The sequence below is a fragment of the Macrotis lagotis genome, chromosome X (assembly GCF_037893015.1).
Source record: "Macrotis lagotis isolate mMagLag1 chromosome X, bilby.v1.9.chrom.fasta, whole genome shotgun sequence".
In the NCBI taxonomy this organism is placed as follows: Eukaryota; Metazoa; Chordata; class Mammalia; order Peramelemorphia; family Peramelidae; genus Macrotis; species Macrotis lagotis.
The window spans coordinates 635,541,676-635,567,838 of record NC_133666.1 but is presented as its reverse complement, the minus strand read 5'-3'; the positions used below and the strand labels follow the sequence as shown (position 1 = coordinate 635,567,838).

The 26,163-nt window shown below is 38.1% G+C and overlaps 11 non-coding genes across 11 annotated transcripts; 7 read left to right on the top strand and 4 right to left on the bottom strand.

The window, feature by feature from the left end:
- The first annotated feature begins 219 nt into the window (after nucleotides 1-219).
- TRNAE-UUC (transfer RNA glutamic acid (anticodon UUC)) lies at nucleotides 220-291 on the top strand. Its single transcript has one exon. It is a non-coding gene; the product is annotated as a tRNA-Glu (tRNA).
- Nucleotides 292-4,073: 3,782 nt separating this feature from the next.
- TRNAK-UUU (transfer RNA lysine (anticodon UUU)) lies at nucleotides 4,074-4,146 on the top strand. Its single transcript has one exon. It is a non-coding gene; the product is annotated as a tRNA-Lys (tRNA).
- Nucleotides 4,147-4,614: 468 nt separating this feature from the next.
- On the top strand, nucleotides 4,615-4,687 carry TRNAR-ACG (transfer RNA arginine (anticodon ACG)). The gene has a single exon. It is a non-coding gene; the product is annotated as a tRNA-Arg (tRNA).
- Nucleotides 4,688-5,964: 1,277 nt separating this feature from the next.
- Nucleotides 5,965-6,037, bottom strand: TRNAR-ACG (transfer RNA arginine (anticodon ACG)). Its single transcript has one exon. It is a non-coding gene; the product is annotated as a tRNA-Arg (tRNA).
- Nucleotides 6,038-6,505: 468 nt separating this feature from the next.
- Nucleotides 6,506-6,578, bottom strand: TRNAK-UUU (transfer RNA lysine (anticodon UUU)). Its single transcript has one exon. It is a non-coding gene; the product is annotated as a tRNA-Lys (tRNA).
- Nucleotides 6,579-8,959: 2,381 nt separating this feature from the next.
- On the bottom strand, nucleotides 8,960-9,031 carry TRNAE-UUC (transfer RNA glutamic acid (anticodon UUC)). The gene has a single exon. It is a non-coding gene; the product is annotated as a tRNA-Glu (tRNA).
- A 3,309-nt stretch (nucleotides 9,032-12,340) lies between these two features.
- Nucleotides 12,341-12,413, top strand: TRNAR-ACG (transfer RNA arginine (anticodon ACG)). The gene has a single exon. It is a non-coding gene; the product is annotated as a tRNA-Arg (tRNA).
- A 3,499-nt stretch (nucleotides 12,414-15,912) lies between these two features.
- TRNAF-GAA (transfer RNA phenylalanine (anticodon GAA)) lies at nucleotides 15,913-15,985 on the bottom strand. The gene has a single exon. It is a non-coding gene; the product is annotated as a tRNA-Phe (tRNA).
- A 1,588-nt stretch (nucleotides 15,986-17,573) lies between these two features.
- Nucleotides 17,574-17,646, top strand: TRNAK-UUU (transfer RNA lysine (anticodon UUU)). The gene has a single exon. It is a non-coding gene; the product is annotated as a tRNA-Lys (tRNA).
- A 4,409-nt stretch (nucleotides 17,647-22,055) lies between these two features.
- Nucleotides 22,056-22,128, top strand: TRNAM-CAU (transfer RNA methionine (anticodon CAU)). The gene has a single exon. It is a non-coding gene; the product is annotated as a tRNA-Met (tRNA).
- A 3,881-nt stretch (nucleotides 22,129-26,009) lies between these two features.
- On the top strand, nucleotides 26,010-26,081 carry TRNAA-CGC (transfer RNA alanine (anticodon CGC)). The gene has a single exon. It is a non-coding gene; the product is annotated as a tRNA-Ala (tRNA).
- The last annotated feature ends 82 nt before the right edge of the window (nucleotides 26,082-26,163 follow it).

Here is a 26,163-nt window from a genome sequence, read left to right as displayed (position 1 = left end):
TTTGCTTTTCTGGTTAAAATGCTAAACACCTGACCTATATACTGCAGGCACCTACTGATGCTGATTGATTGGATTGAACGATGAATGGATGGAAGGAAGGAGATCCCTAAAAAGACTTAAAAGAAAGAACCTATTTCTTCAAAAGAAATAAAAAATAAACGACTATTTTTTTAAAAATATACTGAACAATAGAAAGGTTGGGAAACTTTCCAGTATCTTTCCCTGGTGGTCTAGTGGCTAGGATTCGGCGCTTTCACCGCCGCGGCCCGGGTTCGATTCCCGGTCAGGGAACTTGCTTTTAAATTTTCAATTAATTTAAGGACTGACCAATTTCGAATAACTAGGTTCATCTGATGAAGACCCCCATCCTCCATACCTCAGTCAAAGCTCACCCCCTCATATCAATCATGTGTTTCTTGTTCTTGTTGTCAAGCACGCTTGATTTACTAATTGATACTGCTCAAACTACTCATTCCCCAACCCCTCCTTTAAAAAATATTTCCCAAGATGGATAATTCCATAGGTAGGGAGAAAAAAAGGGTACCTTGAAAAATAAATATAATGTAGCAAAAGAGGGTGGGGGAAGGAAAAGTAATAATAAGGTCTATCTTTTCTTTTTCCTCTTTCTCCTTCGTCTTGGAATTTTCTCCATATTCTGTGGATCCCTCATTCCTATTATTAATATCTACCATGACCCTTCTTCCTACATCATCAGAGTGAAGTGAGGTGCGATTGAGGGGTGGGAAAATACCAGAAAAAGAACTAAGATGTCAGGAACCTTGAGTAAGAAGGGTAGGACAGGCTCGATTTCCCATTTATTTAAAAAAAAAGATCCTTCACAAAACCGTTTTTGGCAAAGCAAAAAACAAAACAAAACAAATCACACACACACACACACACACACACAATCAACACAACCACAATAATAATGAGCGAAAACATTCACTATTATCTAAGGGAAGCTTTTGTTTGTTTTTTAGATAAAAGGAAATGGAATAAGTTGAAGTCTCCATTCAAGAAAAGCATTTCAGGGAAGTCTCAGACATTTCAGTCCACAGACAAACTTGTAAACGATTTCTGACAGGATCACTTTATGGAGTTCAAGATTAGCATCAACAGAAGATGGTTTAGACACAAAGAAAGATCAGACCTGAGGCTGGGAGGCCAAATGTAAAGTCTTCATACACTCCTTTAGGGTAGAGGACAGTGACCGAAAAAAAAAAGTGTCTGACCAGGAATCCCAAATGCTACCCTTCCAATAGAAGTTTCCTTATTACTATCCTACAATGCAGTTATAAGATTAGTTTATGTGATAGAAAACTCGATTTGCATAGGAGTGGGAATGAAAATCAGCCATCAATCAAGTTATTTTGGAGCCAAGGATTCTAAATCTACTTCCTATTATAAGATCCTTTGGACGTCTGGGGAATTCTATAGATTCTCTTGCCAAATTCGTGTTTTTAAATTATTAAAATATTATTAAAATAATATGGTGCAGTGAATAGAGCACCGGCCCTGGAGTCGAGTACCTGAGTTCGAATCCAGCCTCAGACAATTAATAATTACCTAGGTTTGTGACCTTGGGCAAATCACTTAACCCCCATTGCCTTGCAAAAACTTTGAAAAAGAGAAAGAAAATAATATGAGCAGGCATAGAAGGAAATCAAATACATCAAAACACAGATGTGAAGCTAATAACAAATTTCAGGTTGGCTCTGATTTAAGTGCTTCCTTAGTAGCAGACTGTTCTAAATTCTGAGAATTCAAAGGAACTTACATTCTAATGGAGATTACTTGAGCATATATATTATATATATATATATATACACACACACATATATATGTATAAGACTCAAAAGCAAAGTAACTATAAAGGAGAAAACATGGACATTTGGGGAGTCTGGACACTGGTGGAAAGATAAGGGAAGACCTCATGTATAAGGTGGCACTTGAAATTGGTCTTGAAGAAAATCAATGATTTCAGGAGGTACCAATTGGTAGGAGAATATTCCCCATATGGGGGAAAACCAGTGCAAAGGCATAAAAAAAAGAATATGGAATATTCTGGAGAGATAAGGAGCTAGTTTGTCAACAGTTTTGAATGTCCAGAAGAGCTTATATTTTATCATAGATGTTATAGGGAATGACTGCAGTTTATTAATAATAATAATGACTGTCCTTTGTTCCTGAAGAAAACCATTGTTTCAGGGAATTGGTACGATTTCAAGCAAGTAAATTGCATTTGAGTGAGGGAGTGTTATGCTAAATCACCAGTCTCACTTTCTTCTCGAGTCATCTTGAGTCCAGTGGCCAGATCTGAAACAGGACTACTCCAGATATCTCTGGATACAGTTTCTTGATTAGCCAGATGAGAGAGAGTCATGATATGGACAGAAGTAGGATTTGGAAAAATCACTTTAGGGACAACAGAAGATGGATTGAAGTGGGGAGAAACTTGAAGGAGAAACAGATCAGCCAAAAGGAGATAAGTACTTTGATGCATGGTATGGTTGGAGGTAAAAAAGTTAAGCTCAGAGATACTCTGGAGATAGTAGAATAAGATTTTGCAACAGATTGACTATGTGTGGTGAGTTTGAGTGAGACTGGGAGAGGACATTTGACAACTTTGGTGACTGATAAAATAGTGGTGACATCAGGGATAAGAGAAAGTTTGGAAGAGGGATAGATTTGACTGGGAAAATGACTAGATTATGGAGTTGATATGCTGAATGTAAATTGGCCTAAGTAAAAAACCTGAAAAACACTAGAAATAGATTGATCTGTAGGTCATGAGCATATGGATGATATTTCATGAAAATTTATGATTTCTTAAGGTTAGAGAGAGAAGAGAGAGAACTTGTGGGTTCATCTATAGTTAAATCTTGGGAAGTAACAGGAGAATAAATCAGAGAGGAGACTGAAAAGGAGTGCTTAGATAAGTAAGAGGGAAACCAAGAGAGTGAGCCGTGCCATGCAAACCTAGACAGAGGAGAGAGTGGGTTGGCAGTGTCAAAAACTCAGGAAAGTCAGGAGGGTATGAGAGTATGAGAAAAATCCTCATTTCTATTTGGTCATTAAAGGAATCATCAGTGACTTTGGAAAGGGTAGTTTGGGGTGAGTGGTGTGATCAGAAGTCAGATTACAGAATTTAGAAGAGAACAAGAAGAGAAGCGAAAGAACCAAATGTAGATAGAATTTTATTCATTTGTTTTTGTTAAGAAAGGAAAGCAGTAGAGGATGAGAGCTGGGGAATGAGAGGGAGGGGTGCGCAACTCAAATATTCTACTTCGATGTGCTTACAAATGTAAAGGGTTTGTTGTAAACACACTCAGAGTAGATGCAGAAATAGTCTTCCTTTAGTCTTAAAGAAGATCTTAAGAGTAAGAGCTGGAAGGGATCAACTAGTCCAAACTCCTGGTTTGTTTTTACTTGGTGTTGCTGGTGTTTTTTTTAAAATAGTTGTTATCCTTGAGCAGCTGAGTATGAAGTTAGGAGCTGAATTCGAACAGCCACGCACAGCCTCAGCTCCAGACCTAAGCGAATGTCTCTACACTTCCTTACCACATCCTGATTCTTCTCATTTTACCCCCTCAGGCCCCCCCTCCCTCGCCCCAGGAACTGAGTCCTTCCCCTCCCCCCAGGCTAGGAGAAGAGAAGGACTGGACCTGGTGTTAGGGAAGGCTGAACTTGGAGCAATCGAGGACGTCAGAGAAGTGTTCCAAAACCAAAGTAGGCTATCCATTCAACTAAGAGGTCGGAACTTCTAGAAATGTCGATCGAAGGTCTGCGCCAAAAGGAGAAAGAGAGGTGCAGGCGCAGGGCAAAGGGTTCCTTGGAATTTCTGGAGGCGGAACGTCTGCATCTGAGCACCCATCCACAGGTCCCTTTCGAATGTCTTCTTAAAAGGGCAGCCCCTAGTTCCTAGGCCGGGAAATGTGTTTGTCAACAAGCCAGGACGAGACCCAAGCGAATTGCACCAGTGCAAACTTCCCTGAGATTTTCCTCGAGCTGTAAAGAAAGAAATGACTTTATCAATTTTCTTGTGAGACGCTCGGAGAAAGTAGCATGTGTGGGCCCGGATAGCTCAGTCGGTAGAGCATCAGACTTTTAATCTGAGGGTCCAGGGTTCAAGTCCCTGTTCGGGCGAACCACTAACTTTTTCTTATTTGCCGCAGGTAAAGGCCTCCGTTTCCTCGGACAGGCCCTGCATGCTACCTTCATTTTGCATTTGCAAGAAATTGAGAGTGAGACATTGGGGACACGTGCATGGAGACTATCACTACTGTTACCCAACTTCTCTCATCTCCACTCCTGCTCCCGGTCCCTGGAGGTTAGAAAGCAAGAAAAGGGGGCGATCCCACAAAGTTCCTAAACGAGATCCCGAGAAGAGAAATGGCCCTGGCCTCGAGTCCCAGAGATCAAAGCAGTTTCTTGCGGCGCCCCTGCAGCAACCACATTTCATGGTTAGGCGGCAGCGGCTCAAGCGTGGACTTGCGCTTCATTTAGAAACTGCTCCAGGTCAGGGAGAAAATGCTCTAGAGCACAAGCGAGTCACAGTCAAAGGGCGTGGGCTTAACTTCATTAAGTTTACGGGAGATTCTACTCTTCATCTCCGGGCCAGTGGCGCAACGGATAACGCGTCTGACTACGGATCAGAAGATTCTAGGTTCGAATCCTGGCTGGCTCGGTTACACTTTTCCTAAAAACTTCGAGTAAACAAAAAAGTAGTGACCAAATTGGGCACCTTCTTTGGCAAAGCTTGTTTTGCTTTTTAATCTCCAGTTTATTTTACAGATGAGGAACTAAGGCAAATAACGTTAGATGACTTTTCCAGAGTCCCAGTCTCTGAGAACCAGATTTGAACTCACGAAGAGAAAAATCTACCAGACCTCTGATACAGCACTCTATTCAGTGCGCCACAAAAAAGAGCCCTGAGAAAATAAATCAAGGAATTTTGATGATGCTTCAAAAAATGAAAGGGGAATTGCCTTTTTTGGGGGCATGGAGAATAGTTTTCAAATTTGTTTTTATTCTAAACTCAAAAAACACCAAATAAAATAGACATCATTGTATGCATGGTAGAACAATAAAAAGAAGACTGTACCTGAAATTGTAATTCTGTTTTATATGCCACTGAGGCTCTACTTGGGCTAGAGATAGGCCCGGAGGAAGTCACAGATGCCCTGCCTTTATAGCTTTGTCCACGACAGAATTCGCTCTTTTTAATCGACGTGGAATGGTTTCGGCTACAGATTAACTATTGTGAAATTCAGAAGTTTATAAACTTGAGAGCTTCATCGCTGTCACCTATTTTTTTTCATATCCCATCCTTCCTGACATGTAATTAAACTTCCTAAATAACTTTTGCTGAACAAGTTCAGATGCACTGCCCAGTACGCGGGGATATTTATACTATATTTGACTTTTGCATCCAAAGTAACTCTAGAAGACCGTCTGCTAAAGGAAAGAGGTGAACAGCATATTAACATAAAACATTTTGCAAACCTTAAGAGAAAGAAATTCAGAATTTTAAAATTCCTTATAAATATGGTTCCAAGATTTAGAAAGGTTAGTATATCACATAGGATTTGGCCTATAAATTCTTAAATCTATCTGCATATTCCAAATTAACTTTGTAAAAAAATGTATTTGAAGGTAATGGGGTTAAAGTGACTTGCTTAAAATCGCACAGTGTCTGATGTTGGATTAGGGTCCGCGCTCTTATGCACTTCCATGTAACTACTCCTCCAAATTAACTTTTTGGGTTTTACTAGTGATATTGCATATCAACATTCTACTAAGAACTCAATTTAAGCTCCTTTAGTTGAATTAGGAAATGTCTCGTGACTTATTTCCTCCTTCCTTAATCCGAATTGTGCTAAAGCACGAGTTTAGAAACATAGATAGGATTTGGTAGCACGAGTTTAGAAACCTAGATAGAGCGATTTTTAGGAAAAGTGTAACCGAGCCAGCCAGGATTCGAACCTAGAATCTTCTGATCCGTAGTCAGACGCGTTATCCGTTGCGCCACTGGCCCGGAGATGAAGGATACAATCTCCCGTAAACTTAATGAAGTTAAGCCCACGCCCTTTGACTGTGACTCGCTTGTGCTCTAGAGCATTTTCTCCCTGACCTGGAGCAGTTTCTAAATGAAGCGCAAGTCCACGCTTGAGCCGCTGCCGCCTAACCATGAAATGTGGTTGCTGCAGGGGCGCCGCAAGAAACTGCTTTGATCTCTGGGACTCGAGGCCAGGGCCATTTCTCTTCTCGGGATCTCGTTTAGGAACTTTGTGGGATCGCCCCCTTTTCTTGCTTTCTAACCTCCAGGGACCGGGAGCAGGAGTGGAGATGAGAGAAGTTGGGTAACAGTAGTGATAGTCTCCATGCACGTGTCCCCAATGTCTCACTCTCAATTTCTTGCAAATGCAAAATGAAGGTAGCATGCAGGGCCTGTCCGAGGAAAAGGAGGCCTTTTCCTGCGGCAAATAAGAAAAAGTTAGTGGTTCGCCCGAACAGGGACTTGAACCCTGGACCCTCAGATTAAAAGTCTGATGCTCTACCGACTGAGCTATCCGGGCCCACACATGCTACTTTCTCCGAGCGTCTCACAAGAAAATTGATAAAGTCATTTCTTTCTTTACAGCTCGAGGAAAATCTCAGGGAAGTTTGCACTTGTGCAATTCGCTTGGTCTCGTCCTGGCTTGTTGACAAACACATTTCCCGGCTTAGGAACTAGGGGCTGCCCTTTTAAGAAGACATTCGAAAGGGACCGGTGGATGGGTGCTCAGATGCAGACGTTCCGCCTCCAGAAATTCCAAGGAACCCTTTGCCCTGCGCCTGCACCTCTCTTTCTCCTTTTGGCGCAGACCTTCGATCGACATTTCTAGAAGTTCCGACCTCTTAGTTGAATGGATAGCCTACTTTGGATTTGGAACACTTCTCTGATGTCCTCGATTGCTCCAAGTTCAGCCTTCCCCAACACCAGGTCCAGTCCTTCTCTTCTCCTAGCCTGGGGGGGGGGGGAGGACTCAGTTCCTGGGGCGAGGGAGGGGGGACCTGAGGGGGTAAAATGAGAAGAATCAGGATGTGGTAAGGAAGTGTAGAGACATTCGCTTAGGTCTGGAGCTGAGGCTGTGCGTGGCTGTTCGAATTCAGCTCTTTGATAGGATCACAAAAATTCTCTCTCTCTCTCTCTCTCTCTCTCTCTCTCTCTCTCTCTCTGTCTGTCTCTCTCCATAAAAATGTGTGCATGAGCAATTATATCTTTGTGTGTTTGTATGTGATTGTATGTTGCGTATATAAATGTAAATCAGTTATATGTACCTCCCAAGCCTTTGGACTGGATGATCTCTTCTAGCTCTCATTCCTAAGATTTCTTTCACGAGAAAAGGAAGAATATTTCCTCATCGACTCTAGGTGTGTATGGCAACTCATTACATTTATAAGTCCATCGAAGTAGAGTATTTGAGTTACAGCCTTCCTAAACCCCCCTCGCTAGAGCCTACCATCTCTTGTAGCTATCATTTTCCATCATCTCTTCTTAGCAAAATAGATAACAAGACAAAATACCGTCTTCGATATTTTGATTTCTCCTCTCGCTCTCTCCAGAACCTTATCCTAACTTCTGATGCAAAAGTCTCTTAATTGACTACTGAATTAAAATCACACACCCAAGCCAATAGATTTCTTTGTCCCAGAAACTAATCTTGGAAACATTTAGTAACCTAAGTCAACATTGTAGGGATAGAAATCACGAACTTCCAAAGAAGAAAGGCATTTGGTGTTCTCAGCCAGGAAAGCATCCTTTCCCCTCTACCTTTAGATGATTGTCTACTTTAAAACTTCAACTCTGGCCTCCCAACCCCTTTAGGATGTTCTCAGTGGTACTGATGCTCTTTTGTAACTGAACCCACAGCTCCTGTTGAAGTAGACTGAGAACTCCGCAAAATCTCCAGGTCAGAAATTGTTTAAACATTTGTATGTGGGCTGAAATATCTGAGTTCTCTCTGAAATGCTTTACTTGAATCCACTATGCTCTATATTCTTTTATCTCTTATAGACACTTAAATACCATTTCCAAGGCCTTTTGGGCGTATATTCCTCGAACTTCCCCCTTCCCATTTTGGTAAATAGGAAAACGAGTTTAGTATTCCTTCATCACTCATTGTTCTTGGCTTCTCGATTATTTTCTCTGGTATTTTTCTCACTATGTTGATGTGAACTGAAGGTGCTTGACAGATGTTAATAGAATAAGGGATTCCCAGGTATCGGAGGACAAAATTCCTTTATCTTACAAAAAGAAAGAAAGAGAAAGAAAAAGAACGAACGAAAGAACGAAAAGAAGAAAGAAAGAAAGAATGAAAGAAAGAAAGAAAGAAAGAAAATATTAAGGTTGCTCTTTTCCCCCTGCATCAAATTTATTCTTTTAACGTATTGCCCCTCAGTTCCTTATTTATTGTGAGAATTTAGTTTTTTTTTAATAAAGGGAATGAGAAGAAATTGAGCAAAATAAATTCGTAAGCCAAGTGTGTTTGATAATATGTGCAAAATGCAAAATCCATAGCTGGGACGCAGGAGTAAATTGTCTTAGGTGGGGTCTTGATGAGATTGGTGATGATATTTGTCCTTCACGCAGGAAGATGACTAATGATATCAGAAGGGTGACTTGCAAGAGAATTGGATTTAAGTGAGGGAGCTTTGCACAAAGTCGTCAGCCTCCTTCTCCAGATATTCGGAATCCAGTGCAAGACACAGGTCAGAGTGATTAGAGATGGCGCCGAATACAGAGGGAGACCCTAACCCTTTTTTAAGCTAATACCTTTCCCAGGACTAGTTTGTCTAGGGGAACACTTTAAAAGTTCATTTAAAAGTTAGGTAAGATATGAGAAAAAAAGGTGGATTTAATTTCCAGTTGATCAAAGCCTAAATAAGTTTAGGTCGAAAAGTACAAAAATTAACTTTCCCTGACCGGGAATCGAACCCGGGCCGCGGCGGTGAAAGCGCCGAATCCTAACCACTAGACCACCAGGGAGAACTGAAGCAGAGTGGACCCAACGTCTCTATTGTAGGTAGGTTTGAACAATTGTTTTTCCCTTTCTCACTATTTTCTGAAAAAATGACTTCTTGGGGCAGTTTAGTGGCGCAGCGGATAGAGCACTTTCTCCTTCGTCTCATCTGTCAACGACCTAGCCAATCAATCGATCAGTCAGTCCACATGCCTTCACGAAGTGTCTGTGGTATAAATTAGGTACTTGGCTTTTTAAACCAGAAAATCAAACAATCCCTGCCTTCAAGGAACTTGCCTTTTAGCCCGGAAACGAGTAATTAGAGAACCAATGGCACCTTAAAGGCGATAGAATTCCCACTGGCTAAGGAGCCAGTAGAGAAGCCTTCCTTAACTAGGATGATTTTTACCTCTACTCCTCTCCCCCAGCCCCAGAAGGACCCAGTAGGCTCTACAATGGCTCTCGGAAGACCCGTAAGCATTTCTCCCCCCAAAACAAACCAACAAACAGCCAGGCACATTGGGGGCCGGCCGCAGAGGGACAAAAACACAACTATGAGTAGTACTCAGTCTGGAAACCCAGCCTGTACACAGCAACTGAGTGCTTCCTCCCTCCCTCCCTCCCTCCCTGGGCCCTAAAGTCAAGCTAGCATGTATCAGGGCAGTTTAGAGTCCGGAACTCTGTCAGGAGCTGGAAGAAAAGTGCTGGAGGGAATCAGCCCATGCCAAGTTACAATCTCACGGACATTGGAGTAGCACTTTCCTCCTACCTGCCAGTTTGGTAGAACCGGTTTAAAAGCAGAGTGGGCTTCGAAGGAGGTAGGGAAAGTTTTCAGGGTGACTGTCCAGAGTTAAGAAAATCAGCCCCAACACCTTGTAAGCTGGAATGGGGCAGCTGACATAGACAGGGTCTAGGGAGGTGTTTCAAGATCTGAATGAACTGGCACTAAGGGTAAGAGGTGAGGGATTGGAATTGGACAATTTAATTCAACAAGTCTTTTATTAGGCATCTCTTATGTACTAGGTATTAGAAGGAACCGGGAACTCTAGGAGTAGACTTTCTATTAGGAAGGGCGATATGGGCGGAGTGATGATCCGCAATATCCCTACAATCTTTCCAAACAAGAAGGCATCAGAACTGACTTAAAGAAAACCAGAATAAAAACAACCTTTTGCTTACACAGAGATCCAATCCCTGCTGGAGCCGGAACCGTGGGCCATTTTCCACCCCCTTTGTTATAGATACTGAAAAAAAAATGAGCCTTATCCAAAGGTTTTTGCAAGGGAAGTTCCAGATGCCAATAAGAATCTTCGAGAGAAAGAAAACAAAAATGAATGGATTTCCATTGTATAGTCTTTCTTTGTCAAAAGAATATGAATAGCTGTCTTCCGAAGCCTTGGAGGCCGCTCGGATCTGTGCCATCAAGTACATAGTGAAGAGTTCTGGCAAGAACGTCTTTCTTAAATAAGACTTACATGAATTGATGCTGACTGAAATGAGCAGAACCAGAACGTCTACCACTACCACTAACGAGAAATGCACACTAACAACAAACATGGGGTAATGATCAATTATGATGGACTTCTTCATTTCAGCAGTACAATAATCAAAGACAAATTTAAAAGACCTGTGATGGAAAATACCATGCACATCCAGAAAAGGAATTGTGGGGTTTAAATCAAGACCAAAATTTATTTTCTTCAATTTTTAAAAGTTGTCTGATGTATTATGTCATCCCCCCCCCTAATATTTTCTTCCATTTGGATTTGATTCTTCTCTGACAATATGATCAATATGAATTTATATCTAGCTTGGTTATAAATATAGAGCCTATATCAGATAGCTTTCTGTCAGGGGGAGAGGAGGAGGGAAGGGAGGGAGAAAAATGTAAAACTCAAAATCTTGCAAAAAAAAGATTGGTAAAAACTATCATTGTATGTAGTTGGAAAAACAAATAATTTTTTAAAGAAATAAAAAAGGAATGTTTTTCATATTCGTGTGCGGCTACATTTCTTGTCACCTGCATCCATCAGGTGCTGTGGCTGATGCATGCGGGGAACCTTAGGGATGACCCAGAGCACCCCTGTGCACATTGGCTAAGTGATCTTGTCGATTCGAACCGAAGTCCCAGAATAAAGAATAAAGGATGGAAGCTTTGCTTAGACAGACCCAAGTTCAAGCTCCCTGACCTCCAGAATATCCAAGTCTCTCCAGGAGGTGAGGTTTCACCAAGTTCAAAGCTGATGAGTTTGAAGACAGTTTAGCTGAGGAGTTTTTCATTCCTGTTGACAGAATACATCCCCAACCAGGGTCCCTTAGACAAATAGCCGGCAGTCTACCCACAAAAGGCTTAGCGCTACGAAATCTCTCTTTTGCAGGCATGATTGACTAGATGCTACTTAAAAAAAAAAATAGTTGAAACGGAGTCTTCTTTTTTAGGTTTACTAGGCCTAAAGGACATTTAAAATTATGTGAAATTATCTGAAATGATGTAGGAGACTTTACCAATCCCAAATCTCCTTCCAGAATCCACATTCTATAGTTTCACTTCCAGGGCAAGATAGATTTGGAGGCAAGTTTCTCCGGGGTAATTCGGTAAAAAAAAAAATACTTCCACAGGGTCCTCAGGCCTTCTAGCCAGGACAGAGGAATAAAATTTTCTGTAAGGGCCAGGTGCGATTGTAGAAGGGCCTTGAGAATGGATATGCATGATCAGTCATTCTCATCTTCAAAGTCTGTATCAGTGACAAATACAGTGATTTTTTGCTAGTAGGGAAATACAAACAATTTTCATGTCTTTGAATTCTTGGTTTACTTCAATTCAGCAAAATATCATGTATCCACCGTGAAGGGCTCTAAATTAAGATCTGGGGCGATTGTCTTTGTTCTTCAATCCCCTACTGGTTTTTTCATCTTTCTCTTGGGGACGTCTTCTATGCCTCCTATAATTTGTCCCTTAAATAAGGGCAGTCAAGATAAGTCCCAGTTTTCGTACTCTTACCTTTTGGGTTGGGTTGCAACGTTTCTGGAATGATAATGTTTGCCCTTCATTCTCGAAGAAGAACAAGACATCAGGGAGGTGATCCCATGACAAGCAAGAGAATTGGATTTAAGTAAGGGTGCTGTGCTCAGTTACCAAACTCACTTTCTCCTCCAGAGCCATCTGGGTCCAGTGGCCAGATATGAAAATCAGGAAAACTGGAGATTGTTCTGGATACAAGGCAATTAGGGATAAATAATTTTCCCAAGATCACACAGCTAGTGAGAGTCAAATAGCTGAGGACGAATTTGAACTTCAGTCCTCTTTAAGGCTACCTTCAACCCTGTACACTCAGGGGCCAGTGGCGCAATGGATAACGCGTCTGACTACGGATCAGAAGATTCCAGGTTCGAATCCTGGCTGGCTCGAATACAATTTTGGAAATGTAGTATTTTGTAGCCACATCCCAAGGTAAGATGGGTCCCAATATGATACTCCCATAAAGTTCATTCTTTTTATCTACTCCAAAGTCCACTTTTTTAAAACTCTTTATGCCCTCCAACTAGTGTTGGAAAATCGATGAATATAATTTGTGTGTAGTTCTAGTCTAGGTTTCCATAAGTGGGTAACTGGCTCTCTCACTCAAAGTAATAAACATAAATTGAGTACAGAAAAGCCTTTATTTCAATTCTTAAAAATTGCATGGAGTGCAAAGGAGTTGATGAATTACAAAAGCAGTGTAGAAAAGGCAGAAGGGAATCACAGTTCATAGGCATTTTAAAAGAATTCACTCTTAGTAAATCCTACTTTTCCTCTAATCTTAATCCTGATGACTTTTCAATTGTACTCCTTAAAGAAGGCATCTCAATTGGGGGCTGCTGGGAGCAATACCTTAATTTTTCTAATGAACTGCATCTCTTCTCAGGTCCTGTCTGGTTCTGGTAAGAGCTAGTAAAATCTTATGGTTTGAGTCCCCAGTCTCCAACCCCAGGAAGGAAAATGAACTTTGAAACTTCTGCATGGGTCTTCTCTTCCAGTCAGAACCATACTCTCCAATAATCTACTATAACTTGGAAGAGCAATGTGCAAATCTTTTATTATTTCAGATCATGTCTTTAATCCCTTATTGATCGAAGTTAATGGCAGATGTTTGATTTTCTTTCTTTTTCAAGAAGCACAAGAATTTCCAATTCCTTCAATTCTTGAATTTAAGATTATCTTGAAGGCAACTTCCAAGATGTCAAAAATAGCCAAGAAATCTCCCTTTTCTGCTCAAAATATTAGATTCTGGGATATCACTGGGCTCTAAACTCCTCCACACCCCCAATCTATCACCAAGGATTTACTAAGCAACCATTATGTTCCATTACTTTTGCTAGATTCTGAGGATGCAAAGGCAAAAATGGAATATTTTCCATCCAGGATCATAAAATCTGTACATGTAATGGGATTTCAAATATGACCTCAGACAATAGCTAACTCTGTGACCCTGGGCAAATCACTTCATTCTCTTTGCCTCAATTTCCTCATCTTTAAAATGAGTTGGAGAAAGAAGTGGCAAACCACTCCAGTATCTTTGCCAAGAAAACCTCAAGCAGGGTCATAAAGACTCAGACATGACTGAACTATCGCCACAACAAAGGTGATGTGTGACTAATTTATTTCTATTCTGCCTTTCCAGTTGAATTATATTTTCACTTTCTAATGATGCATGCCTGGTTGAATAATGGATGGTTCCACATCTCTGCTACTGTAGGATCAGTAATCAGGTCACTTAGCAATCCATTGATCCATTCTTGTCATCTAACATCCTGAAAATCCATATATGAATGCTAGCTCACAGACTTCTGGCAGCTTAATCTCTCTACCTTTCAAAGCTTATAAAGTCATAACCTTCTTCAGCTTTATTCACCTATAAAAGAAAGCAAAAATATAAAAAGCCAAAAGAAAGAGGCCTTTACAAGATGCATCTTGATTTGCAAAAGAGAGGTCTGAGATGTCTCCTTTTACAACACTTTTTCTTTCTTCCTCATCCCCCCCCCCCCCAATACTCATTAATCAAGAAAAGTCCACCATGTTCTTATTACTCAAAACATAGTCTAGGTGGCAGTTAGGTTTCCCAGTGGATATAGTACTGGCCCTGGAGCCAGGAGGGTTTTCAGTCTCAGACATTTAATACTTAGCTGTGTGACCTTGGGCAAGTCACTGAACCCCATTCATTGCCTTTCAAAAAATTTTTAAAAAATTAAAAAGACAGTCCAGGAGAGCAGGAAACATATTCATCTAAGCAAGGAAGTACAACAGCCATTTATTAAAACCATGAACTATATCATGAATATTTTTCATAGTCTGGGGAATTTATGGTCTTATTCTCAGAATACACAAGATTTCAAAGGTAGCCACTTTGAAATAATCTTGAATTACATTTATCAAAATATGTAGAGTTGTCTAAGATATACATATATACATATCTATCTATCTATCTATCTATCTAATCTATCTACCTGAATAAGTTCAAAAACCATAGGTTCAGAACCCTTGTTTTAGAACCCCTGTGATCTTTGAATTAAGGATCAGGATTGGAAAATACTTTCACCTTAGTCTTCAAAGGTGATGTGATGTTTATCTTATACTGCTATTCATATCAACAGATTTGGAGAAGCTTTATCTGGGAAATAAGAGTGGAGTCATCAGGGGTTTGAGGGTTGCGGAGAGTCATGAGGCATAATCAACTCGACCCTCAAATACCGTATACACAGGAGAGTGTGACTATATAAGGCTAGGGAAGAGAGAATCTGAGAAAGGAATGAGGTGCAGGTGAGAATGAGATCGAAGGAAATATGACTTTAGATCCTGGGTTCAAGCATGATGGAGAAGATAATTATCCTAAGTGATCCTAGAATTTTTTGCTTTCCATTTCCAGTTGGTTTAAATTATCTTTGTGAATCTCGGTTTTTCCCTCTCCTTCCCCTGGACCAATCAGCAACTTTCATATTCCCTTCGAGTCAGAAGGACCGGCGTTCGAATGCAATCCTCAGACATTTGATACTCACTAGCTATGTAACCTTGGGCAAGTCACTTAACACGGATTGCCTCGTATTCAGGGACATCCCCATCGTCCTGATTCAGAACTGACCACTGGACCCAGATGGCTCTGGAGAAGAAAGTGAGGTTGGTGATTTAGCACAGCACGTCCTCATTCAAATCCAGTTCAGGGAGTACAGGCCCTGTAAACCCAAGACCAACCAAAAGGAAAAATCTCCAACGTGGACTTGGTCACTCCCAGATTACCACCCCTCCCCTGGATTCTGAGGGAGAATCTAAGGAGATCGAGGAAGGGGCTCCTTCTTTTACCTTCCAGCCTCCCGCTGAACCCTGGTCAGATGGCCTGGCTAATTCAACCAGTAATCCACGTGGTCTTCTCTTTAAACTCTTTTTAACTTTCCTATTACCTTCTTAATATGTTGTAACTTCCTTTAATAAATCTCCATTGTCTTTCTAAATCTGCACTCCCGATTCTCAGTCTCGATTCATCGCAGGGCAGAACCGAACCCAAGAAACAACTCAGGGGCAACAATAGTATCACCAACCCTGAAGTCATGGTCTTCGAGAATGAGGGAAAAGCATTATCATCGTTACTTTCTAGTGAGTCAGGTTTTTCAACTTCCTCAAGGGTAGAAGGCACCATCGAGGGATACTAGCAAGGTAGATCTCTCCCATACAAATACTATGATAGAAAAATCTATCACCTTTCCTGAAATACTCCCCCCCCGCCAACTTTCTTGTCTTTCCATATTGCACATGTCTAATAGCCAGCAAATAGAAGGAAATTTTAGAACTCCTTGTGTTGAGGAAGTGACTTCAACAAACGCTATAGAAAAGAGCCAAGTATGTGCATAGGCACTGACCTGCAAAAAACAATAATGATGCTGAAACCCGGGATCGAACCAGGGACCTTTAGATCTTCAGTCTAACGCTCTCCCAACTGAGCTATTTCAGCTTAATAGGGTTGATAATTTTTCTTATTTTATTTTTTAAAATTTTCATTCCTAAAACGATTTTTTTCTTTGTTTTTAGTTCCTAAAAGAGTCAAGTTCACTGGTTCCAAATTAAGGAAAGTTTTAGGAATAGAAGGAAAGAATGAATTGCGGAATCTGAGTGTTTAATGGTATCCTATGGGTTCCTCACTATTCTTTCCTTCTCTACATAGGAATGAAGTAGAAATGCTTTAGTCTACCACTGAAGCCCAGGCAACTGATTCAGATGTGTGATTTCTTGGGGTGGGGGGGGCGTGGGGGTGGAAGCTAATTACTATCAAGGAAACTGTAAACTCATCATTTTGTTATCACAGACAAAAGGCTAACTTAGGGTAGCAGATCTCCGACTCGATTACATCAGGGAACCCCTAGAGTTGTTTCAGAATGGATCAAGAAAAGATTATAGGACACAAACAAATACGAACGATGTATGTACGGTTTCCCCACGTCTGGTACACAAAACTAGCAATCTCCCTCGGTTATTTATAAACCCTGCGGGCATATTAATAATGTGTGTAAATAATAATCTGAATAAGAATAATACAATAATAATATTCTGAAGATCCTCTGTCCCATAAGAAACTAAACTTAACTTCTACCTACTCTTATCAGCAATCTGAAATCAGGGAGCAAGTGTGGTGATTTTGCTATCCTTAATGCAGAAACAATGTTTGCTCTAATGATTTTTGCAATTTTTTTTATTAAATTTACTTTCTTCAATTGACAAAGATATATTTCTTTCCTCCTCCTCCCCCTAGACTCCCCTCAAAAGAAAAAGAAAACTTTTGTAAAAAAATTCAGTCAATGAAAACAAATTTCCACATTGTCTATGTCCAAAAAAAGTTTCATTTTTTGCATATTTAGTTCATTCATCAAGAAGTGCTTTATATTCATTACACTGGCTTCATAGTAAGTCATTGTATTGATTAGAGTTCCTTAGTCTTTCAAAGTTGCTTATTTTTACAGTGTTGTTATAGTGTGAATTATTCTCCTAGATCTGGGCCTCTTACATAAACAAATTTTTCTAGGTGTCTCTGAAGTCATCCTTTCTGTAATTTTTTTACACTGCAATAGTACTTCATTATACAGTCATACCATAATTTATTCAGTCATTCCCAAATTGATAGACACCACCTAACCTTCCAGATCTTTGCAAACCACTAAAAATATTGGACTTATGAGTACTTTTCATTTTCCTTTAATTCCTTTCTGGTATTAACTTAGTAGAGGCATCACTGGGTCAAAGCTATAACTGTCTGAGTCATTTTCACATGTCTTTCCAAAATAACTGTACATTAGTACAAAGCTTTATCAACCATACACTAAGAAGTCTACCTTCCCACAACTTTGCCAACGTTTTATATTTTCTTTTTCATTTTTCTTCGGTTTGGGGTTTTCCTTTCATTATTATTCTTAAAAGGGTTTTTGCTGAAAACATCAATTTGAACATTCTACTGTTACTTCAAATGTAGTTCAATTTTACAGAATGGAATTGTCTTTCTTATTTTACCTACACTTCCTGGGGAGGGGGACAGAAACTAATTCTTAAGGGCCTGGGTAGCTCAGTCGGTAGAGCATCAGACTTTTAATCTGAGGGTCCAGGGTTCAAGTCCCTGTCTAGGCGGTTTGTTTTGAGTAGAGTATGGACACTGTTTCCTTTCCCACTATTATTACTCTTTTTGCCATTTTTTTATGTTATAGGAGATCCCAAGGTGTTCTTTTTTTTTTTAAGTCAGTGTAGGGTCTCTTTTTTTTGTGAGGGCTGTGAAGAAATTTCTTCTAAGTTGTATGTGAACATTTTAACTATGATAAAGAAATAACAGAATAGTAAAAGTTCCCTAGAGACATTTCTCTTCTTTCTATAGAAATCAATTGTTTAAGGGAGTCAGATCTGTTTCCTTAAGCCTATATTTCCATTTTTTTGTGTAATAACAACCCTCCTTTCATTCCTCCTATTTTTTGGAAACAATTTTTGCAAATAATTTTCTTAGCATTTCAATCAAATGAAATTAAAAGCATTAAAAGGATCTCTCTCTCTCTCTCTCTCTCTCTCTCTATATATATATATATATATATATATATACACAAAATTATTTATAGCAGCTCCTTTGTTTTAGTGTGTGTGTGTGTGTGTGTGTGTGTGTGTGTGATGATAAATAATTAGAAATCAAAGGAATGTCCATCAAATGGGGAATGGATGAACAAGTTATAGAATCTGGATGTGATGTGATGAAAACTTGTGCTGTAAGAATGAGGAAAGGGATGGCTTCAGCGAAACCATGAAAGACTTTTATGAACTGATGCATGGTAAGGTGGGCAACACCAAGAGGACAACTAACACACTGATAGTGATATTGTGAGTAACTCTGAAGGACTTAGAAACTCTGACTAATTGCAATTACAGAGGTCAAGATGAAACTTGCTAGCTGTTTCTGGCTAGGTGATCCACTCAGTATAGAGTGAAAAATATTTTTTGAGGTGGGGAGATATGACCAGTTAAGGAATTTTTTTTTCTACATGGGTTTGTAACATGAATTTTGCTTTTCTTGTTTTCCTTATTGGGATAGAGAGTTATCAGAGGGAGAGAATGAAGATCTGAAAATACAATACAATTTAAAATAACTAAAGCTCATTATATTTTTAAAAACAGGACACAAATAAATATTTTAAAATATTTTATTTATTTGTTTTTCTAATTACATGCAGTGATAGTTTTTAATCAATCATTTTTGCAAGGTTTTGAGTTTTACATTTTTCTCCCTCCTTCCCTCCCCTCCCTTCCTTCCCCACTCCCCCTGAAAGTAATCTGATATAGGCTCTACATTTGTAGTCATGCTAAACAATAGATCCATATTGATCATTCTGTCAGAGGAGAATCAAATCCAAACCAAAGAAAGAAAACGTTAGAAAGATAAATATGACAATATATAAGACAACTTTTAAAAATCAAACTTAAGCTTTAGTATTCTTCTTCTATGTGTATAGATGATATTTTCCATCAGAAATATTTTAAAATTGCCTTTGATTATTGTGATGCTGAAATGAACGAGTCCATCATAGTTGATCATCATCCCATGTTGTTAGTGTGTGTGATGCTCTTCTGATTCTGCTCCTTTCACTCAGCATCACTTCATGCAAGTCTTTCTAAACCTTACTGAAATCCTGTCCCTCATAATTTCTCATAGAACAATAGTGTCCCAATATATATAAACCACAATTTGTTCAACCATTACTCAATTGATGGGCATCCCCTCAACATACAATTCTTTGTCATTTCAAAAAGAGCTGCTATGAATATTTTTGTGCATTACAGAAATAAATCTTAGACAAAATAATATAGCAAATAGTATATATTTCTTGAGAAATTCTTTTATATATCTCATCTTTAACCATAAAATAATTATGATAATAATAATAATAGAATGTATATGATGCATAAATGTCCTACTATCCCCTCAAAATCTCTCAAACCATTGTCACTGATGACATTGTTTTTCTCAGTTCTTTCAAAACTATACATTAAGAGACTCATTTTAATAACAGGCACCAAATTTGTTTTATACAGAAATGTTACTAATAATAGCAAAATTTGTATTGCTTTGTTTAAGAAATTCTTTATCCACATCATGATAATCTTTAAAAAGGTTAAATATACTGTCAAAAATTAATATTCACTGTTAATAAGTAACAAATAGGTTACTTGTTCATATTTAGATCTTTGAAATAAAACTAAAATTGCTTCTATATACCATTCTATAGTACTGTGAGAAAAGATTTGACCCTCCGAGAACCATCTATCAACCAATGGAATTCTGTATTTTGTGAAGCCCCCCAAGAATTTTCAAGAATCAAATCTGGTATCAAGCCTTATAAATATAAGACCCCAGAAGATGGGGGCATCTCAGATCATGAGAAAGATCAGCATTTCACCTCTTTACAGGGGCCCATGGGCTCTCCAAAAAAGTGCCATTGATTCACAGCTCTTCCTCAGTGTTTTTTCTTGGAGATGGAATAATTACAACTACAACATTATTGAACAGGTGTTTACTTCTATTTCACTTATAGGGTGGGTTTTTTTGAATTAGCAAACAAACATAAAATATGATTTTTATTTTCCATAAGTTTTTCATAACTGATAACTTTGTCTTTCTGGATTACATTATGAATATGAAAACCTTGAACTGATTTACTTATAGTAATCAATTTTCTGAAAAGATCTACTTATATGTGAATTTTAGATGGAATTTTTTACTAAAAAATGAATTTGCTAATCTTTATTCTCCCTAAGAAAAATAGTAATTTCATCTTTTAAGTCAAATACCCTCTGTAGTTCTTTCATTTGGTGGATGACACAGGCCTATAATCTTGGCTACTGGAGGAGGCTGAGACTGGTGAATCACTTGTTTTCTGGAATTCTGAGCTAAAGTAGGGCTAAAACCAAAATCTGAGGTCTGAAGTAAGTCTGGTAGCAATATGGTGAGAGCCTGGTAGTTGGAGAGGCTATTAGGCTGCCTTAGGACAGGAAACCCAATCTTGAAAATAAATAAAAACTTGCAGAAGAATAATAGAAGTCTTATCTTATGATGATGCAATTTTGCAAATATTCTTCCTTTAAATGTACTTTTAAGTAAATTTTGTTACTTTATAATAACTTGAAAACCTGTAGATAGATTTCTTGATTGTAAGATATTTGATGTGTCCAAGTTGAATTCTCCTTTAAAATGTCTACTTACAGATCTGAATTTCCTTCTAATTTCAGATCAATTCCAACAATAGTCTCTAGTATAAATGGCTCTTGAATACTTAGTCCAGAATGATTAAAATTATTTTTTTATTAAGACATCTTAATGAATGGCACACCTCTCTCAAGGGGAGAGGGTCGGAAGAATCCCAGAAATATTAGGTCTTTTTTACACTTTGAAAGGCTTTATTCCTGACCTTTCACAACAATCATTGCTGGGGTCACAAATCTGATTGATACATTCATCTCCATAAGTTTTCCCGGTCCAACCTCCTTGAGTATGCACAAAGGAGAAGGACAGAGACCCTAGTTAATTCAGAACTAGGTGGGGCAGACTCAGGTCTTGATAAGATTGAGGCTAAATCCTTTGTGTTAACTCACATACCTGCCCATAGGCAACAATACAGGCAGACCTCAGTTTTTGTAATGTAAACCAACAATTCTCCCTTCACATTCTTGTGGAATCCAAACACTCTCTTATTCCTCAGTTTCCAATATATTTTCTGTGTTAGATCCTTTTTATCATAAATTCCACTGAGCATGCTGAAATCTATGAATGTGATATTGCTATCAATGAATAAAATAATAAATCTTCTCAAGCAAAAATTTCCACAACACATTCTACCTGTATAACCAACTAAGCGTTTTAAATTTGTTGCTTCATCTATTTCCAACACAGATTAAAATTTTAGTGATTAAATGATTAATAGTAAAAGTCCATCAGGATATATAAGTGTCAAAGTAGTGGTGATGGTTTGACTTGCATGATATAAGTAGTCTCCAGTGTCTTTTTTAGTGTCTTAATGGTTTAAATTTTTTTTTTTTTTTGTTTTAGTTTTTGCTAGGCAAAGGGGTTAAGTGCCTTGCCCAAGATCACACAGCTAGGTAATTAGTAAGTGTCTGAGGTTTCATTTGAATTCAGGTCCTTCTGACTCCAGAGTGGGGTGGGTGCTCTATCCACTGCATCACCTAGCTGCTCCTGCCCCTTTTAAATATTGCCCCTTCCATTTGCTAATAAATAAAAAAAAATGCTGCCTTAGTCTCATTGTTTTAAAATTTAAACCAAATTTAATTGTTAATTTAAAATAAATTAATTTCAATTGATTTAGTTTTCTAAAAAAGAGTTCTATATGATTCATTTAGGTTTCAGTAAATATTCCTCAAGCAGATAGAAAGTGTCATTTCCTCAGTACATGTTTTCTTATAGATTAAAAAAAATACAAAAATATTTAAAGTACATACCGGGGGGGTTTCTTCCTTCTTTAAAATAAAGTAACTGTTCGCTAACAGTTGCCTTCTTAGCGCAGTAGGCAGCGCGTCAGTCTCATAATCTGAAGGTCCTGAGTTCGAGCCTCAGAGAAGGCACATTTTATTTTTTCCCATAGTACTCTCTTTTCCTTCTTTTAGTTTAAAGGTGATAGAACAAGTTTACTATAAAATAAAACGGTATTATTAGAAATTATAAAAATTTATGGAGATAAAATAATAAAACAAGTCTAACCTTTGGAAAACTATGTAAGATGTAATGGTTTGGGTACAAATTATTTTAGCAGCTGAGATTTAGTCTTTTGGATCTTGACTGAATCACAGAGATTTGCTGTAGAAAAAAAGGTGGGATTTCCATTTTGAAAACATTGAAAGTAAAGTGAGGAATACCAGGGCTTTTGCCAGCTCTTGGCATATTACCAAGCACATACTAGGCGATCCATAAACCTTGTTGATTTCACTAGACTGACTGATTTAATTCCCTAGAATAAAAAAGAATACCCCTTTCTCCTTACCGCTTTGGATTGATTGCATTTGGATAAATTGGTTGGGAGTCCTTGTCTTAGTCTCCCTGGTTGCCATCGATGACAGAATTTGTTTAATTTCGGGTTATTTAAACTGACTGTGTGATGCTGGGGAAGTCATTTAACCTCTTTAATGACTTAGGAAACCCTTAGAGTTTGAGTTTCGTCTTCAGGGGGTTCAATATATCAATTAAATCACGAGTCTACTCTATCTCTTTTAAGGTACTACCCTCGTGGTTCTTTCCTCAATTTAATCAAGCAAAGTAAAAATTTCTCATTGAAGAGGACAAAGGAAAGAGAGGGGGGGAGTTGGAGAGCGAGAGAGATTTATTCTTCTTGATAGTAGTACCAGCAGTTGAATTTCCCACATCTTTTCCTCTACGTGTAAAAAAATGAGTAGTTAAGGTTCTAATTACTCACAATAAGGACAAAATAAATGTTATTGAAGTAAATTATCAAATTCCTTCTTTAAAGTTTTGTATATCTTTACTAGATAGGATGTCCATATATTTACAATGAAGAGGTTGCACGAGATGGTCATTAATGTTCCTTCTAGTTCTTATATTCTCTTTCAATCTATATCTATTAGGGATAATAGGAGAAGAGAGCAGGCAAAGATCCTGGAGCACCCAAGCACTGTATTTAAATAGCTGTTTTTCTCAAAACCCGATTTGTTGTTTGAATTAGGAAAATGATCATATCTAATAAGGTTGACTATTAATTAAAAATACTGTGGAATATGATCTCTCTCCTCCCTTTGCCCCCCAACTGTAGAAGGCAGTATCATCTTCCCAGTCCCTCTGCCTCTCAGTTTAGGAATCATCTTGTATTCCTCCACATCCCAGCTATGCCAAGGTCTTTCCACTTCATCTTTGTAAAATCTCTCCAATACACCCTTTCTTCTGACACTGCCACCATTAGTGCAAACTCTCATTACCCATGTCCTTTATTACTGAAATAGGCAGCTGGTGGGTCTGCCTGTCTCAAGTCTCTCCCCATTTCAATACATTTTCCATTCAGGTTCTAAAGTGATTTTCCTAAAACACAGATACAATTATGTTATGCCACTATACAATAAACTCCAGTGGCTTCCTATTGCCACATTGGCAAATACAAATGTTCTATTTGGCATCAAAGCCCTTCATAACCCAGTTCCCCTACTAATTTTCCAGTATTTCACCTTATTCCCTGATACATACTTCTTGATCCAATGACATTAGTCTTCTAGATGTTATAGAGATAAAACTCTCCATTTCTCAGCTTCTGATATTTTCTCTGTATGTAACCCAAGGCTGGAACTCATGCCTTCCTCTGTTCTGACTACTGACCTCCTTGGTTTCCTTCAAGTCCTAACTAAAATCCCATGGTTATGCTGTTTAGTTATTTTTAGTGATATCTGACTCCTTGTGACCCCTTTTGGGGTTTTCTTGGAAAACAAATTGGAGTCATTTGTCATTTCCTTCTCCATCTCATTTTACAGATGAGAAAACAGGCAAACAGAATTAAAGACTTACTCTGGTTTACACAGCTAATAAGAGTCTAAGGTTAGATTTTGGTATAGGAAGATGAGTCTTACTCCAGGGTTGGCACTTTATCCATAATGCCCTAACCCCATCTTCATTTGAGTGCCTTTCCTCTTTTAATTATTTCCTATTTATGCATGAATGATGTCTAATTCTTCTTTGTATTCTGCCATAATGCCTTACATGGTTCTTTGCACACAGTAGGCACTCAGTAGTTACTGTATTGATTCCAGATTTTTGACCAAATCTGTCTAAATCTGAATTATAACTAACTGATGCTGTTTTTTCAGTGTAGTTATGTTTTTTCAAAGACTGCCAAGAGACATACTGATATGGTAAAAAGAGCCCTGGATTTATGGTTAGAGTACTTAGATCTCTTTCAGTGTTGTTCAGCTATTTATTATCTTTGAGACTCTGAGCATTTTTCTCTTTGGTAAGCAAGGCTGTTGGAGCTAATTATCTCAAAATCCCCTTCTGGCAATGAATATATTATCTTCCTCTAGTGGTATCTTTTTGTTCATTAATGGAGCAATGGGTGTTTAAATGTATTTATATTTTCATCACTGTAAAAGGCAAAATTAATAATTCACCTCTTATTTGTCTTTGACTTAGTTATTTTAAATATGTGCATAAGGGGAAAACTGTCTTCTAGATGACTTAATTTAGTTCAAACTATCTAGCAAAAATATATATAGTCAAAAAAGAATTCTAGGTCACTTGAATTTACTATGTTTGTTGATTTTCATATTAACTTCTCAGTGTGTTATAGTTAGAAAGGAAATTGTAAATTTCTGCTTTGATGAGGAAAATAAGGTAAATTGTCAACCATATTAGTGTGGCCTTGGGAAGTACTGTTCCCTTTTCTTCATGTTTTCCTTTCTATTTCATAGACTTAAAGAAATTTAGAGTTGAAAGATACTTCCAAGACTATTCCAATATATATCTGAACAAGAATCCCTTCTAAAACTTAGTCAATTTGGTAACTTTTTTTTACTGCCAATATTAACTACTTTTAGTCTCTGAATGTGAATTTTCTGATCCTCAGTTTCTTTATTTGTGAAATGGAAAGAATATAATCTCTTCTATCCATCTAAAAGGCTTATAATTGTGCTTTGTAAACCTTAAAGTATTGTGTAATTGTGTTATTACTATTGCTCTTATTAAAAATGACCTGTTATGCCTCTCAGTGTTATTTATTGAAGATGAACTAGAGAGATAACTAAGGAATTTAGAGTGCTTAATTTAGGTTTTTTTGAGCTAAGATTACAAGGAATATGAAACAAGATTACATGCTATCTGTAATATATGTTTTTTCAGCATGTTTTTGCCTTTAGGAGTATGACCCCATCAAGAATCTTTAAGAAAAGTTTTCTTTCTACTTAAATAATGACCTATATTAATTTATTTGGCAATTATGTACATTATACTATAAAACAGTATAGTTTATTTTACTGATTTCCTTTTTCAAGGAAATCTACATCATGTTTTCAAATTTAATCGTATCAAGGACAGCAAATAGTGCAATTTAATGGATTCTTTACTTTGTTTTTCCTCTGGACAAGATTTAACAGCATTCCAACTCCAGTGCTAGCACAAGTCAGTGAATCTGTGACTGACATGAAAATTACTTACTATAAGAGATCAACAGAAATGAATGTGTTGGATAACCAGTTATTTGGGATTTCTCCCTTGAAACAAGGACTTGATGTCAAATTGTTGGAGATGTAGAGAGAGTTTTTGTTAAGGAATGTGTTGAATTAGACCGGCTTTGAAATCGTTTATATTAGTAAAAGTTTGTCTTTATGAAAAATGTGAACAATCTAAAACAGGATTTTTATTTCTAGGGACAAAAAAATGAGTCATTATTTCCTCTTTCACTCCCGCCCCCCAAATTTTCTTTCTTTTGACTTGAAGTAAACCAGCTCTTCAGAGAGGGGATGTAGCTCAGTGGTAGAGCGCATGCTTCGCATGTATGAGGCCCCGGGTTCGATCCCCGGCATCTCCAAAAATAATTTAATATTTTCTTATCTCTGCTCTTTTAGATATGTAGGTTCATTATGACTTTATCTTACATATTAACTACTTGG